Source organism: Triticum dicoccoides, chromosome 6B (genome assembly GCF_002162155.2).
Source record: "Triticum dicoccoides isolate Atlit2015 ecotype Zavitan chromosome 6B, WEW_v2.0, whole genome shotgun sequence".
NCBI lineage: Eukaryota > Viridiplantae > Streptophyta > Magnoliopsida > Poales > Poaceae > Triticum > Triticum dicoccoides.
Genome location: NC_041391.1, coordinates 191,790,270 through 191,803,763, shown reverse-complemented (window position 1 = coordinate 191,803,763; position 13,494 = coordinate 191,790,270).

Here is a 13,494-nt window from a genome sequence, read left to right as displayed (position 1 = left end):
GCGGCGTCTACGTTGCCGTTTGGGTTGTTTATCGGCGGGATTATCCTCTGCCGCGTCCCGTTGTTCCTCGGTATCGCTTCCCCTTGGGGTGTCCACCATATGTATGTCATGTGACGAGGTGGCCTTCCAGTGCCCTGTAGGCGCTGGTTCTTGATCGTCTCCGACATCGTCGTCCATACCGTTGATGTCTTCGGAGTCGTAGTTTAGCATATCGGTTAGATCGTCGATGGTGGCTACGAAGTGGGTGGTGGGTGGGCTCTGAATTTCTCCATTGTCCGCGTCCCGACCATCCTGGCCGTAGTTCGGCCAGGGCTCTCCAAATAGTGAGAGACGCTTCAGCGAATTTAAGATATCGCCGAAGGGTGAGTGCTGAAAGGTGTCCACAGCAGTGAATTCCATGATCGGCGCCCAATCGGATTCGACTAGCAGGGGCGCAGGAGGTTCGGAGTCCGGCAGAGAGTCCGGCACCTCGGAGTCATGAGCTTTATGCGGGACAAGGTAAGTGTTCGGCTCCATCGCCGTAGAAGTTGCAGCTCCCGAGGCGGTGTCCAGCCATCCGTCCTCGATCTGAGCGATCGGCTCCGGACTATGGGTCGGAGCGGATTCGTGTGCGGCCTCCAAGGTGCTGCTCGGCGGCAGAGTTAGGTCGTGCCCATCGTGACAGCGCGGCACGCTCGGCTGTGGCTCAGATCCATCGAAGATCAAGTCCCCGCGGATATTGGCTGTGAAGTTTAGGCTTCAAAACCTGACCTGACGGCCAGGGGCGTAGCTTTCGATCTGCTCCAGATGGCCAAGTGAATTGGCCCGCAGTGCGAAGCTGCCGAATACGAATATCTGTCCGGGGAGAAAAGTCTCACCTAGGACTGCATCGTTGTCGATTGAAGAGGCCATCAAGCCTATCGGTGACGACACAGAGGAACTCTCAATGAAAGCACCAATGTTGGTGTCAAAACCGGTGGATCTCGGGTAGGGGGTCCCGAACTGTGCGTCTAGGCGGATGGTAACAGGAGACAAGGGACACGTTGTTTTACCTAGGTTCGGGCCCTCTTGATGGAGGTAAAACCCTACATCCTGCTTGATTGATATTGATATTGTAGATGTTTACAAGAGTGGATCTACCACGAGATCAAGGAGGCTAAACCCTAGAAGCTAGCCTATGGTATGATTGTAATGATTGTTGTTGTCTCCTACGGACTAGAGCCATCCGGTTTATATAGACACCGGAGAGGGCTAGGGTTACATAGAGTCGGTTACAATGGTAGGAGATCTACGTATCCGTATCGCCAAGCTTGCCTTCCACGCCAAGGAAAGTCCCATCCGGACACGGGACGAGGTCTTCAATCTTGTATCTTCATAGTCTTGGAGTCCGGTCGATGATGATAGTCCGGCCGATGATAGTTCGACTGATGGTGGTAGTCCGGCTATCCGGACACCCCCTAATCCAGGACTCCCTCAGCTACCATGGATCTTCCCCGCGGACGGAGCTTATGCGTCATACTCCGAGACCTTTCATGAGTTTACTAGAGAGAACCCTACTCTCATAGATTGTGACGTTTAACAATTAGACTCATATAGGTGCGTTCTTCAAAAGATGTTCTGCAGGACAACATCTCTGCTTCAATGAGCCACTTAGAACACATTAAGATATACATCAACCTGCCATGCAGATTTAGGAGAGTATTGCATCTTCATGGAGTGGTATTGTTAACAGTAAGGATACTCTCCTCTCAGTTGATCAACATCTTGTCTTCCACATCTAATTCACGGGATCTCCGATCACATAGACTAGGTTACCACTTTGAACAACTCATATTGTGGGTCTCATACCCATCTCCCTTGATGCATTATCTATCACATTACGTGATAGACCCTTAGTAAAAGGATCTGCCAGATTTTTAGACATTTGGATAAAATCTAATATAATAATTTCAGAGTTTCTCATTTTTTTGACAGACTTTAACCTTCTCTGAACGTGTCTTGATGACTCCATGTTATCCTTTGAGTTGCTCACTTTTGTGATAATAGTTTGATTGTCGCAGTTCATAAGGATACCCGGTACAGTTTTCTCAAGAACCGGCAAGTCATTCAAGAGTCGACGAAGCCAATCTGCTTCAACCATAGTTGTATCTAGTGTTGTGAGTTCTGCTTCCATTGTTGACCTCGTTAAGATGGTCTGCTTGCAAGACTCCCAAGAAATAGCGCCACCTCCATGAGTGAATACATATCCGCTCGTGGCCTTTATCTCATCAGCATCTGAGATCCAGTTTGAGTCACTATACCCTTCAAGCACCTTTGGGTGCCTAGTGTAGTGAATTCCATAATTAGTAGTGCCTTTCAAATAACGCAAAACTGTCTCTGGAGCTTTCCAATGCACATCTCCTGGTTTTGAGACAAACCGACTCAGTTTGCTAACAGCAAAAGAGATGTCAGGTCTTGTAGCACTGGCTAAGTACATAAGCGAGCCAATAATCTGAGAATATTTCAATTGATCTCTAGCAATTCTTCGATTCTTTTGAAGCAACACACGAGCATCATATGGTGCTGGAGAGGGCTTGCAGTCACTATAACCAAAGCGACTCAAGATCTTTTCCACATAGTGAGATTGAAGCAATGTAATCCCACCATCATCGTCTCTCAACAACTTGATGTTCAGAATGACATCAGCCACTCCTAAATCCTTCATCTCAAAACAACGAGTTAGGAAATCCTTCACCTCCTTAATAACATTCAGATTTGTTCCGAAAATCAGTATGTCATCAACATACAAGCAAAGGATAACTCCCTCGCCCCCACCATGGCGATAGTACACACATTTATCAGCTTCGTTTACAACAAAGCCTGCAGCTGTTAAAGTTTTTTCAAACTTCTCATGCCACTGCTTGGGTGCTTGCTTAAGTCCATACAAAGACTTCAACAACTTGCACACTTTTCCTTCCTGACCATATACTACAAACCCATCTGGTTGTTCCATGTAAATTTCCTCATCCAACTCTCCATTTAGGAAAACAGTCTTAACATCCATTTGATGAACGAGAAGACCATGTGAGGCTGCTAGAGAAAGTAGTACTCGAATAGTGGTTAGTTGAGCCACAAGTGAGTAAGTATCAAAGAAGTCTTCACCTTCCTTTTGGGTATAACCCTTGGCCACGAGTTGTGCCTTGTATTTCTCAATAGTACCATCCGGCCTAAGTTTATTCTTGAATACCCATTTGCACCCTATAGGTTTGCACCCATAAGGACGATCAGTGATCTCCCAAGTTTCATTTGCCAAGATGGAATCCATCTCACTACAGACCACTTCCTTCCAGTAGTCAGCATCTTCAGATGCATAGGCCTCTGAGATAGAACTGGGAGTGTCATCTATGAGATACACAAGAAAATCATTACCAAAGGACTTTGCAGTCCTCTGTCACTTGCTCCTAGTAGGAACTTCATTGTTCTCATCCGTAGGATTTTCAAAGTGTTCCATCGAAATGACAGGTTCAATAATTGTAACTGGGTCCTGATTCAATGAACTAGGCATCTCCTGATTAGATGAGGTAGACATATCCTTCATGGGAAAGATATCTTCAAAGAAAGTCGCATCATTCGACTTCATGATCGTACCGACATGCATGTCAGGTACCTCAGATTTTACAACCAAAAATCTATAACTAGTGCTATGAAAAGCATATCCCGAGAAAACACAATCCACAGTCTTTCGTCCAAGCATCCGCTTCTTTGGAATTGGCACATTGGCTTTCGCCAAACAACCACATGTTCATAGATAAGAGAGCTTTAACCTTTTCTTCTCCCATTCCTCGAATGGAGTTATCTCTTTGTTATTTGTGGGAACTCGGTTTAGGACATGACATGCCATCAATATTGCCTCCCCCCACCATGCCTTGGAGAGACCCGATGTGTCTACAGTGGCGTTAAACAAATCAGTTAGAGTATGGTTCTTTCTTTCGGCCACCCCATTTGACTGAGGTGAATAGGGAGGTGTGTAGGATCGAAAGTATGTCTAGAGGGGGGGGGTGATTAGACTACTTGACCAAATAAAAACTTAACCTTTTCCCAATTTTAGTTCTTGGCAGATTTTATCAACTTAGCACAAGTCAAGCAATCTTAACACAATTCATGCAAGCATGCAAAGAGTATATGAGCAGCGGAAAGTAAAGCATGCAACTCGCAAGAAAGTAAATGGATGAGATTGGAGTGTGCAAACGCAACTGGAGACACGGATTTTTTTGGCATGGTTCCGATAGGTGGTGCTATCGTAAATCCACATTGATGGAGACTTCAACCCACGAAGGGTAACGGCTGCACGAGTCCACGGAGGGCTCCACCCATGAAGGGTCCACGAAGAAGCAACCTTGTCTATCCCACCATGGCCATCGCCCACAAAGGACTTGCCTCACTAGGGTAGATCTTCATGAAGTAAGCGATCTTCTTGCCCTTACAAACTCCTTGGTCCACTCCACAATCTTGTCGGAGGCTCCCAAGTGACACCTAACCAATCTAGGAGACCCCACTCTCCAAAAGGTAATAGATGGTGTGTTGATGATGAACTCCTTGCTCTTGTGCTTCAAATGATAGTCTCCCCAACACTCAACTCACTCTCATAGGATTGGATTTGGTGGACAGATTATTTGAGTGGAAAGCAACTTGGGGAAGTCTAGAGATCAAGATTCATATGGTTGAATTGGAATATCTTGGCCTCAACACATGAGTAGGTGGTTCTCTCTCAGAAAATGAGTAGTGGAAGTGTAGGCACGTTCTGATGTCTTCCCTCATGAATGAGGAGAGGGTGGAGGGGTATATATAGCCTCCACACAAAATCTAACCGTTACACACAATATACCAAACTCGGTGGGACCGAATCAGAAAACTCGGTCGGACCGATCTAGTACATAATGTGACCATTAGGCAATTTCGGTGGGACCGACATGTCAACTCGGTGGGACCGATATCATTAGGGTTAGGGCATAACATAATCTCGGTTTGACCGATTACAAAAACTCGATTGGACCGACTTTGGTAATAAGCTAACTAGAGAGTTGGTCAGGCAAACTCGGTGGGACTGATTCGCTCGTCTTGGTGGGACCGAAGCGTTACGAAAAGGAAACAGAGAGTTTGCATTGTCGATTCGGTGGGACCAATCGCTCATCTCGGTTAGACCGAAACATTACTAAGGGAAATAGAGAGTTTGCAACCCCATCTCGGTGAGATCGAGATCCCTATCGATAAGACCGAAGTGACTAGGGTTTATGGCAGTGGCTATGTCAAATGAACTCGGTGGCGTCGGATGGATCAAATCAGTGGGGCCGAGTTTGACTTTTGGTTTGGGACATATGTGGATATGAGAAAGTGGTTGAGGGATTTTGAGCATATCACTAAGCATTTTGAGCAAGCAAGCCATTAAGAAACACCTCATCCCCTTTTAATAGTATTGGCTTTCCTATAGACTCAATGCGATCTTGGATCACTAAAAATAGAGAATGTAGAGTCTTGGACTTTAGAGCTTGAGCCAATCTTTTGTCCTTAGCATTTTGAGGGTTCCACAGTCCTAGTCCATGCCATGCCAATCATTGAACTTTCCTGAATTATTTATCTTGAAATGGCATTAGTTCAATGAGTTATATGTTGTTAAGAATTACCAAAACCACCCAGGGATTAGTTGCACTTTCAAGGTGTCCTCTCATGGATTATACCATGTTTCGCGCAAAAGGAATCAAATTCATTTGAGAAATACTCTCCACCACGATCAGACCTAAGCCTCTTAATGTTTTCATCAAGTTGGGTTTTTGCTTCAGCTTTATAGATCTTGAAAGTTCAAAGCCTCATCCTTAGATTTTAGAAGATACACATGACGGTATCTAGTGGAGTCAACAATTAACGTCATAAAATACTTCTTTCCACCTTTTGTCAAAACACCATTCATTTCACATAGATCTGAATGTATGAGCTCTAGTGGTGCAAGATTTTTCATTTCCTCAGTCGCATGAGACTTACGAGGTTGCTTAGCTTGCACACAAACTTGACACTTAGATCCCTTGATAGTGGTGAAACTAGGGATTAAGTTTAACTTCGCTAGTCACGACATGCAACCAAAGTTAACATGACAGAGACGTGAATGCCACACATTTGATTCACTATTGTTGCAAACATGATTACCAACTTTATTACAAACGTCTAATAAGGATAAACAAAACAGGCCTCCTGACTCATAGCCTTTACCAACAAAGGTTTCATACTTGGATATTACAAATTTATTCGACTCAAAGACAAGCTTGTAGCCATCTCTACACAGAAGAGATCCGCTAACAAGATTTTTATTGATGGAGGGGACATAGTGCACGTTCTTCAGCCGCACGATCTTCCCCGAAGTAAACTTCAGATCGACCATGCCAACACCACGAACAGAAGCACTTGAATCGTTGCCCATCAGCACGGTGGAAGTCCCTACGGTCTGATAAGACAAAAACATGGAAATATCACCGCATACATGCACATTAGCACCCGTGTGAATTAACCAATCAGGAGAAAGACATACTGAAAGAATAGTGGGAATATACCATACCAAACATCCTTCATGTCAGTGTCTCCGATGACAACATTAGCAATCTTGCCACCTTTCCCAAGATGATGCTTGTCATAGCGATTAGGGCAAGTAAGAGCCCAATGATCAGGATCTCCACACACATGACAAACACCTTTCTTCTTGTCATTCTTCTTCTTGAAGTTCGTGTGCTATACAACCTTGTTCTTCCCATCAAACTTTGCTTTACCATCAAACTTGCCCTTGTTCTTGAACTTGTGGGGCTGGAAGTTTTTCTTCTGTACCAGATTGGCACTAGAACCTCCCTCAATACCTCGAGTATGGTTGTCCTTTGCTCTCGCCTTTTCTTCCACATCAAGAGTACCAATGAGATCCGGAACAGAAAACTCCTGCCTCGTATGCTTCAGTAAGGTAGCAAAGTTCCTCCACGTGGGAGGAAGCTTAGTGATGATACCTCCGGCAACAAACTTGTCCGGTAGCACACAATTGAAGTGCTCAAGTTCTCTAGCGAATGACTGTATCACATGAGCTTGCTCAACCACGGAGTGCTCTTCAGTCATCCTGTAATCATAGAATTGCTCCATGATGTACAACTCAGTGCCAGCATCCGAGACCCCAAACTTGGCCTCAAGTGCATCCCACATATCTTTTCCATTATCAATTGACGCATAAGCATCAACTATGTTCTCATCAAGAACACTCAAGAGAGCATCATTAAACAGAGTATCCATTTTGTGAAAAGCTTGTGCCTGTTGAGCATCATACTCTCCTTCAGGTTTGCCAAGAGTGGTGTCATAGTAACTCATGGATTGAAACCATAAGACTGCTCTCACGCGCGACCTCTTATAGTGGATACCCTCAAACATAGGAGGTCTCATGGAAGTAGCAAAACCACTTGGGGTAAATTGCCTATTATAAGGTTTTTGGATTGTTGGAAATATGAGCGATTTACCGAATGATTTTATTAACAGAAATACTAGATAAAGCATGACTAGTATAGAAGTGATAAAACAAGTCATGCGATTTGACAAAGAGAAGGTAAATATCATCTTCATATATGAACTGTAACTAAACATATCTAGAGCAAACAATATAGAAAGTTGCATATATGAAATAGAGCCTAACATATCTAGGGCAAACACTAGAACAAGGAACTGTAGCAGGACCGCTAACAGAAAGAGCAAGAACACATACGGGACAACAGCAGCAGAAGCACCAGACTTGGGGTCGACATCGTTGCCAACCATGTCGGCGAGGAGGTTGTCGACGTTGGGGAAGAAGTCGTCATCGGGGAAGTAGTTGTAGGAGTTCGGGGCGCCCGTGACGAAGGAGTCAGTAGTCGCACAGAGCGCTCCCCAAAAACCTTATCACCCTTCTCCCGTACAGGACTCAAAGAGGTGCGGTTTCGGAGGCCTACTATCCCGACTCATGGTGCATGCCACAAGCCGGGATGAGGAAGATAGCAGTAGCTCAGCAACAGGAACCGGTGGCGAGAGGAAGAAGTAGTTCTGGTGCATCTCTCTGAGAGGAGTGACCTCCCTTTTATAGGTGCAACTGAAGGAGGCGAGAGGCTGTGCCGGGAGCTTAAGGGAACGAGGGAGACAAAATGAATAGACTTCACCCGAAGAGGCGAGCCGTTCGGATTCAGTGTCCACTATAGAAAAATGTTTCAGCTCCCGCGTGACCTTTCGTATACCCATCATTCGTGGCAAAAATTTAGACATTGGCTCGGTTCATTCCTACAACCCGCAGCGTGGCAGGCGGCGGAGGAGGAGCGCACGTGGATGTCCCTCTTGTTCTCATCCTCATACATGTGGGGAAAGAACCTCCCTTATAAAGAGGTCCAACTCCCTCTAAACTAGCAATGTGGGACTAAACTTTAGTTCCACCTGAGGGAGTCCTGGATTAGGGGGTATCTGCACAGCCAGACTATATACATCGTTCGGACTATTGAAGCGTGAAGATACAAGACTCAAGACTTCGGCTCGTGTCCGGATGGGACTCTCCTTTGCGTGGAAGACAAGCTTGGCGATCCGGATATTATATTTCCTTCCTTGTAACCGACTCCATGTAAACCCTAGCCCTCTCCGGTGTCTATATAAACCGGAGAGGATGGTCCTTAGAAGGCTGATCACAATTACAATCATACCATCATAGGCTAGCTCTTAGGGTTTAGCCTCTATGATCTCGTGGTAGATCTACTCTTGTACTACACATATCTTCAATATTAATCAAGCAGGAAGTAGGGTTTTTACCTCCATCGAGAGGGCCCGAACCTGGGTAAACATTGTGTCCCTTGCTTCCTGTTACCATCAACCTAAGACGCACAGATCGGGACCCCCTACCCGAGATCCGCCGGTTTTGACACTGACATTGGTGCTTTCATTGAGAGTTCCTCTGTGTCGTCGCTGCAAGGCTCGATGGCTCATCTCGTTGTCAAGGACGACATCACCTCTGGGGGAGCGCTGGCTGTAGGCCAGACTCTCCGGCTTGGTGGCTTCATTATGGCCGCCCCATCGGCTGTCGCGCCAACGATGGCCTCTCGGGTCATCATGCATAACCTTCGCATCAATTCAGAGCTTGCCGAAAAGATGGATCCGATTGAGCTCTCCTCCCTTAATGAGCTCTTGGATCGCACCGCCGCTTTGGGAGTCGCTACGGACTATGACCGGATTTGGCTTAAACCCGACCAAAGGGACATTAGATCCCCGGCGGCCACCCATGAGATAGCGGTAGTGGAGGAACCACACGCGGGTTGCCCCTCGACTTTGAGAACGAATTATGTCCGGATCACCGAACTCAGGGAGCCGAACACCTGCTCAGAAGAAGACATGACCTAGGTCATGGACTTAGAATCGAGCATTGGGCTGAAGGGATTGGGTAATACTCCAGATCCCGAACTGTCAGGCTCGGAACCTCCCGTGCCTCCAGGTGTTAGATCGGATCAAAATCCGGATTCAGCCAACGACACTCGCTCGGACTTGAACCATCTCTCCTGTATCAGGCAAGAGCCCCAGGAGACGGTACACCGTTACTGGGCCAGATTCCTCCTTGCGCTTAACAAGGTCGAGGACTGCCACAAGGAGGACGTAGTCTCACTCTTCTGCAGAAACTGCACGAACAAAGGACTCCTTAATGCTATAAGTCGCCGTGACAAAGTACACTTTGCGGACTTGGCAACCATAGTACAGAAGTACTGTGTGATGGAAAGCGCCTGGAAGACCCAAACAGAATTTTGGGATAGTACGGACCTCACCAGAACCTTTGTCCGAACTAACCGGCCGAACTCTCGTAAGTCGACCAATTCAATTCCCAAGAAACCAAAGCCCACCCCAAGGCGTGGAACCGTATTGGAAGAATGGCTCAATGGGCCATGTAAGCTTCATAGAACTCCGGATGCAACGCCAACCCATAGCCTTAGGGCATGTTGGATACTTCCGCAGGTGGCAAAAAGTGGCGAGGATCTCCTCGAAGGCCATAAAGCAGAACAACATCCCGCTAAGGAACACAATACGGTACTAACAGTCTTCGAGACTTTCGCCTCAAACAATAGGCGCAAGCGAGCTCATCGAAGCTCCGCTGAAATCTGCCATGTGGCAAAAATAAATCCGTGGAACGACACTGCTATAACTTTCAATGCCGGTGACGAACCCCAATTCCAGTCCATCCGGACACCCGCCGCTCTGGTCCTTAGCCCAATAGTGGACGACTTTCAGCTCACTAAAGTACTCATGGACGGCGGAAGTGGATTAAACTTAATCTACAAAGAAACACTCAAGAAGATGGAAATTGACAAAAGCCACATTGAACAAAGCGACACAACCTTCAGGGGAATTATCCCTAGTCGGGAAGCACGATGTGCGGGGAAAATCACACTCAATGTGGTATTCAGCACCCCAGAGAATTACAGGTCCGAAGAAATCACATTCCAAGTGGCTCCTTTTAGCAGCGGGTACCAGCCCTTCTAGGGCGGGACGCGTTTGCAAGCTTTCAAGCTATACCCCATTACGGGTACATGAAGCTTAAAATGCCCGGACCCAATGGAATCATCACTCTAGCTAGTGATCCAGACATCGCACTCCGCGCCGAAAATAAAACCGCATCACTAGCCTTGGAAGCCTTGTCTGAAGCCCTAGCAGAAGACGAATTAACAACACTGCGCGCCACCGTGGACAGGGAAGACATGATACTCGACAAGCGACCCAAGTCCACCTCATTTAAACCCGCAGATGAGATAGTCAAATTCCAAGTCCACCCAACGGACCCCATGAAGACAGTTTCCATCGGGACACAGTTGAACCCCGCTATGGACGCCGCACTGCGCGACTTCTTACACGAGAATTGGGACATTTTCGCCTGGCACCCATCGGACATGCCGGGCATCCCGCGCGAATTGGCTGAACATAGCCTTAACATACTAAAGGGATACAAACCTATTAAACATACCCTAAGGCGATTTTCAGAGCCCAAGTGGCAAGCCATGGGGTAGGAGCTAGCCAAGCTACTTGAGGCCGGATTCATCAGAGATATCAAACATCTGGATTGGCTGGCGAACTTGGTAATGGTACCAAAGAAGGACAAGTCCTAGCGCCTGTGCGTCGACTTCAAAGACCTCAACAAGGCTTGCCCCAAGGATCCCTTTCCCCTGCCTCGCATCGATCAAATCGTCGACGCCACAACAGGACACGATTCGCTGTGTTTCCTCGATGCATGCTCTGGATACCATCAAATAAAGATGGCAGAGTCCGACCAAGCTGCAACAGCTTTCATAACGCCATATGGCCCTTTCTACTTCAACACTATGCCCTTCGGGCTTAAGAATGCTGGTGCAACCTATCAGCGCATGATTCAAACATGCCTGGAAAAGCAAATCGGCAAAATAGTGGAGGCATACGTGGATGACGTAGTCATAAAGACAAGACACGTAGAAACCCTAATAGATGACTTGAGGCCTACGTTCGACAACCTCCGAACATACGACATCAAGCTGAATCCAGAGAAATGCATTTTCGGTGCCCCCTCTAGAAAACTCCTGGGCTTCATCGTTTCCAATAGAGGAATTGAAGCTAATCCGGCAAAAATCCAAGCTTTGTCGCAGTTGGCTATACCAATAGACCTCAAACACATCCAGAAACTTGCTGGATGCGTGGCTGCTTTGAGACGCTTTATCTCCAGGTTAGGAGAAAGGCATTGCCTCTTTACCGCCTTCTCCAGCGCACCGAACACTTCGTGTGGACAGATGCAGCCGCGGCCGGACTCGATGAAATAAAGACCTTATTGGCCAATAATCCAGTCTTCATAGCGCCAAATATCGGCGAACCTATGCTGCTGTACATAGCTGCAACACATCAAGTTGTAAGCGCAGTACTCGTCGTCGAACGAGAGGTTGACGGTGTCACAACCTAGCTAGTCATGCATTAGAGTGTTGCATCATGTTTACTCTTTCATCAGAAACTTGAAATGGGGATGACAGAACCCCCAGTCCCCTCTGAAACCAACTAGGGTTTACTAAAATAATTTTCAATGAACCTGAAATGCCCTTCTAAAATGCCCATCATTTTTGTCTTGGTTCAGAACCTCTGCCAAAAGTGGTGCACATTTTCCTAGGCCATCTTAGGGTTTTTGAATTAATTCATAAATATTTGAATTTGGGCATTTAAAATAATATAAAATATTTAAATGCTCAAATATCTCCAAACTAAAATGTTTCATGTTGGAAATAATCCAACTATGGGCCAGGAATAGTTTGGTGATTTTTGAACTTGCCTAGGTATTTTATTTAATTCAACAAAGTTGCAGATATATTAAATAAAACAAAAACAGAAAAATATATAACAGGAGGAGCTTACCTGGGCTCCTCCACTGTGCGGCCCAGCCAGCTGGCTGGCCCAGCCGGCAGCCGGCCCAGCCCACCTCCCTCCTCTGTCGTCTTCACCCCGACAGAGGGAGGGGAGTGTGGCCGGCGCGCGCGCACGGCCACCGCGCCACGCCACCTGCTCGCCTGCTTGCCTGGCCTCCCCTCCTCGCTCGACTCCCTGGACGACGCCACGCCCTCCCCCCTGCTCTCTCTCACTCTCCCCCGGCTCTCCTCTCCTCTCCCTCGCTCTCTCTCTCGCCCGGCCGAACACCACACTCGCCGCCGTTCGCCATAGCCACCGTCTCCGACCACCCCTCGCTCCCCCGACTAGCTCAGGAGCTCCGCCACGACTCCCTCTTCCTCCCCACCGCTCCACAGCTCCCCGGAAGCCCTGCATCGCCGCCACGTCGCCGTTCCCCTCTTCGGGCTCCGACCACCGTCGCCGTCGAATTCGCCGTCTCCAGTGCGTCCCCGAGCCCGCTTCGACGCCCACTGCAACCGCGGTGAGCTACGCCACCGTTTCCCCCTCTCCTTCCCCTCGTTCCCTCACCGTAGCCACCTCCCCACCACGGCCGAACCTCCGCCGTCGCCGAGCTCGCCGTCGACGCAGCTCCGGTGACCATTTGGTCACCCCGGCGAGTCCAACAAGTTCGCAAGACCCCGTAGAGCATCCCTAGCGCCTCGCTTTGCTCAACTTCGAGCTCCAGCACCGTTCCCGTGCACGACCGAACCCCGGCGGCCGCAGCCGAGCTCGCCGCCGTCGACTCCGGCCACCCCGACCCCAACGGGCTCCGCCAAGAGCTGCGGGTTGGCCTCAGCTCCACTCCGGTGGTCTCCGCAGTCCGTTTGGTGGCCGAAATGACCAAAACCACTTCCGCCGCCGCGTCGGGCTCGCCGGCGGCTAAACGCCGGTGCAGCCGACTCGGGTTTGACCACGGGTGGGCCCTGGTTGACTCCCCTGAGTCAATGACAGGTGGGGCCCAGCCCTGTTAATTAAACAGGATTAGTTTTAATTAAGTTTTAATTAAAATAATCACCCTGACATGCGGGACCCACTGTCAGGTTTGACCTGGACCAGTTCCGTTGACCTGCTGAC